Source organism: Propithecus coquereli, unplaced genomic scaffold (genome assembly GCF_000956105.1).
Source record: "Propithecus coquereli isolate 6110/MARCELLA unplaced genomic scaffold, Pcoq_1.0 Scaffold202, whole genome shotgun sequence".
NCBI classification, from domain to species: Eukaryota; Metazoa; Chordata; class Mammalia; order Primates; family Indriidae; genus Propithecus; species Propithecus coquereli.
Genome location: NW_012145190.1, coordinates 687,013 through 692,257, shown reverse-complemented (window position 1 = coordinate 692,257; position 5,245 = coordinate 687,013).

The window sequence follows — 5,245 nt, the reverse complement described above, 5'->3', positions numbered from 1 at the left end:
TACCAATTTGATGGTGAGTACAAATGGATGCCGTTCTTCTGCTCTTGTGGTGCCCCACTTTGGATAATTCAAAAATTTAAATATTTTCCTTAGAATTTGTATAGCTTTGTCTCATTTTGTTTCCTGTATTTATGTTGTGTGAAAACAAAAACCTTTGAGCATGTATTAAAACTGTCTGAATATTACTATATAAAGACATTGGAAAATATTACAAACTAATTTAAATATAAACTGAAATTTGCTAATGTCATTTATGAGTTGCTTTTCATGGAACCTACATAAGGTGGCTTTAAAAAGATCAGTATATGTACTCACTATCAAATTGGTATTAACCGATCAACACTTAAGTGCACATATAGTAATAACATTCACTGAGTGTCCGCAGATGGGAAGGGGGAGGAGGGGCCGGATATATTCAGACCTAAAGGGTGCGGTGCACCGCCTGGGGGATGGACACACTTGAAGCTCTGACTTGAGTGGGGCAAAGGCGATATATATAACCTAAACATTTGTACCAGTGTAATATGCTGAAATAAAAAAAAAAGATCAGTATATGAAAATTGTAACACTTCAACTTTATGCTTGAATATTTTAAATTATCAGATGAGTATTGATTTAATTAAGTTACATATATTGACATACTTAAGTGAATTTTAAATATTGCAAAAAATGAAATAAAAATACAAATGTCTATGTTTATGGGCATCTTTTTAAAATTGAAACTCAACTCTTCCAGTCATAATGAAATAAGACTTACTCGTCTTCTCTATACAATTAGAAAACTAGAAAAAAAATATTAAGCAGCTGCTTCCAGACATTGGCCAACAGTCAGTGCAGGGCTTTCAACATTGAGAAAATGCTCTGGTTTTCTGTGGGAAGGAACTTTCCAGATCATGGTCACATGGATGGATCCCTGTTGCTCTTGCTAAATTCAGAAAACAAATCAGAATTTGAGGGAGCTGAGGCGGCAATAGTAAGTGTTTAGAGAACCATAAAGGAGGTAGGTATGTAGAGACAGACTTCCAGAAATCTGCAAGGGAGTCTCCTTAATTTTTTTGTTCAATACTAAGCTATCTACATGTATAGGCTGAAATTCCAAATGTACAGTTAAAGAATATTCAGGCAGTTGTAAGCTGTATGACTACCAGAACTCACACGGCGCTGACAGACATTCACGTGCCAACCAGCTATAATGCAGTGACTTCTATGAATACTTGGGGTATAGCGTAGAGACCTCCAGAAAGGTTATAATAATATTAATAATAATAATAATAATAATAAGTCTAAACTAGCCGAGATTAATAACTCTAGACCCTCCCTATAATGTCTTTTTAAAAGTCTGAAAAGAATCAAACTAGTATTCAACTTCCTGCCAGAAATAAAATATAATGCTGTGAAAAAAAGAAAAATTTGAGCACTCAGTCACATAAAATCATAACATCCAGCATTCGGTCCAATGCAAATAAAAGAGAAGTACTTTAAAACATATAAATATGAATAAGAATTTCAAGGAAAATACAGACACGATGAATATAAAAAGGAAAAGCATTAACAAAATAGAACTTCCAGAGACAAAACCACAATATATGAAAAGAATAAATCACTGCATGGGATTAACAACACATTAAGCCTTCTAGAAGGAACAACATCCGTACACACAGAGATGGAAATAGAATCTCTATAATCTGAAGCAGAGAGTGGGGAAAAAGGCTAGAAAGATTAGTAAAACCTCAGGGAGACAATACAAAATGGCCTAACACGTGTAATCTGAGTCCAGGAAGATGAGGAGAGCATGGGGGCTGGAAAATTGTTTGAAGAAATCACTGGAATTTCCAAATTTGATAGAAAGTATAAACCCACAGATAGGAACTGCCCAAGTAACCACAAACCGGATAAACAAAACTACACCAAAGCATACCTTAATTACATTGCTGAAAATGAATGATAAAGAGAAAATGCTAAAAACAGAGAAAGAAAAAAGCACCTTAGCACAAAGATATGAATAATTGCAGACTTCCCATCAGACCTTATGTAAGCCAGAAGACAATCAAAAGACATCATTAGCATACTTAAAGGCAAAAACTGTCAACCTAGGATCCATACCCTGTGAAAACATCCATCAAAAATCAAGGTAAAATAGAGATGTATGAAGACAACAAACAAAAAATTCCGAGGAAATTGGGTGCCAGAAAACCCACTCCAATGAATGTCAAAGGAAGTTCTTCAGGCTAAAAGCAAATGACATCAGATGAAAACCTGGGTATACACTTCATGAAGGAAGAACATCAAAGAAAAATGAATCTAGTAAGATCTTGGATAGAAAGTCCATATATTAAAATCAATTTTATTTTTGAATACTATAAATAATAATTTGGAAAGTAATATTTCATATCATTCAATTATATATACATACTGTATACCATTCTATACCCCCACGATATACATAAGGATGAATTTGACAAAATATATGCAAGACCTAACATTGAAAATGACAAAACGTTGCTGAGACATGTTAAAGAAGACCTAAATAAATGGATTTATTTAGTATAATCTGTTAATGGATTGGAAAACTTAAATGGCAATTCTTCCCTAATAGATCTGTAGATTCAGCACACTGCTAATCAAAATCCAAGGTCTTTTAGAATAAATTGACAAGTTGACTCTAAAATTTATGTGGAATAATTAAAGACCTAGAATGGCCAAATCAATCCTGTTAACAAAGAAAAAATATATAAGACATATGTTACCTGATTTCAAGACCTACCACAAAGCTACATTTTAATGATGAAATTAATAACAAGAAACAAAATAAACAAGAAATTACTAGTCAACTCTTAAGATAAAATGCATCAATTAATTCTGCAAACAAAGCAGTGGCCTTGAACTCATTTCCTCCTTTCTGGTTTAGTTCATGTTTTACTGAAGATAAAAGTGTGTCTCTCTTGATACTGTTTCCATCCAGTATAGCAAATTTACAAGATTAGGACTCAGAATCAGGGAAAACAAGAGTGTGGAAAATGGCAATATTTTAAAAAGAGTTCATTTAAACTAGGGTAAACTCCACATTTTCTAATGATCACTAAGAATACCCCAGATTATTCTTCCCCAAATTGTTCCATGCTCTATTATCCAGTTCATTCAGTTATTTAAGGGTGATACATCACTCTTAGATACATGACTCTTGATTTGCCTCTGATTTTGCATATAGTGTTAAAGGTTATCATCTTACAATCTCACAATACAGAAATACCTATTACAACTGTTATTACAATGATCAAAGCTCTTTGAGTCTTCTGTTACACTTGCAAGTAAATTTCATTTCATTTTCTGAAGATTAATCACTTTTAATAGTTGCATGCATGTTTTCTCAATAGATAAATTTTGTAGCAATGCTGATTTTAGTACAAATTGTTCACTATTGATTGGCCATTTTCTTTACCATTGACTGTAAAAAGACACAAGTCTGAATATTTTTTTTTTTTAATTTCAGCATATTACGGGGGTACAAATGTTTAGGTTACATATATTACCTTTGTCCCACCCGAGTCAGAGCTTCAAGTGTGTCTATCCCCCAGATGTTGTGCACTGTACCCATTAGGTGTGAATATACCCATTCCCTCCTCTCCCCCACCTGCCCGACACCTGGTGAATGTTACTGCTGTGTGCACCTAGGTGTTGATCAATTAATATCAGTTTGATGGTGAGTATACGTGGTGCTTGTTTTCCCATTCTTGTGATACTTCACTTCGTAGAATGTGCTCCAGCTCTATCCAGATAATACAACAGGTGCTAGATCATCATTGTTTTTTGTGGTTGAGTAGTACTCCATGGTATACATATACCACATTTTATTAATCCACTATGTATTGATGGGCACTTAAGTTTAACCTGCAAGAGAGGAAGGATATTGTCTCTCTTGTTCACCATTATTTTCTCATATGCTTAAAACAATGTCTGCCTTGTCATAGACACTTTATAAATATGTGTTGAATAAAATGATAAATTGATATATAAAATACATATATATTTATGTATATATACAAATTAAAATTTTTGAGGCTTTCTATGTGCCAGACTGAGTAGTGGTTGCTCTATCTATATTATTAATATACCAAATAATTATCACAGGTCTATGAAACAGGTATTATTTTTTTTTCTTTTTTTTTTTATTTCAGCATATTATGGGGTACAGATGTTTAGGTTACGTGTGTTGCCCTTGGTTCCCCTCCCCCCAAGTTCATGTTTCTAATATGTCCATCCTTCGGGTAGTGCGCATTGCACTCCTTGTGTATACAAATACCCGTCCCAGGTATTATTATTATTATTTTCTTTAAGACAAATATGAGGCACAGAGAAATTTTGTGGTATGTCCATGGATACACAGGTAACAAATAAAAAAGACAAGATTTCAAGATGAAAACCCCCAGGGTTGTCAAATTAGAAAGCCCACATTATTTCCCATTATGCTAATTTCGAACATCAACACTTAGTCTCTTTTCACTGTATTGCATCTGAATGGAAAGTGACATGGGAACATATTGCTTCTAATTTTATTTATTTTTGCTCTGCAATAAAAACAACAAGCGTGTTTAACAAACATTTAGCAAATACCATGTGTTGCATATTTTCATATATTGCACTGGATATAAATTTGATGAAGATGTAATTCTGCACAGTAGAGGAGAGGGGAGGAAGAAGAAGAAACAGTTAGAAAATGTAAATTGAATCTGATCCACGCTAAAATTTTTACTCCAGTGTGTACTTATACTCAAATAATGGCTTGCATATATGCAAGGACTGACTGTGAGATTCCAAGGTACTTTCTATGCGAGAAGGAAAAGGTTGGGGGGAAGCCATGTATCTCAGTTTCTTGAAGGAAAAAACACTTCCCCAAAGGCCGGGGAAAAAGTTAGAAATATGTATTTTCATGGGGGCCTTGTTTCAGCAATACTTTTTTTCCCTTATGCTGACAAATTTTATTTGCCAATTTAATACCCTTATATAAAGTCCTAAAGATGAACGAAAAACTTTCGTGTTGCCTCATTAAATGCATGATTTATTTATTAATTTTCTAATACTCTGATAAAGAGCCACTAAAATGAGTTATTGAGTTCTTAAGAAAAAATAAGACTATGATTTTGAATTTTTTTGTGTATATTTATATCTATGTATGTATATATATTTTGGAATTGGATTTTTCATATATATATATATATATATATATATATATATCAGAGTTGGATCC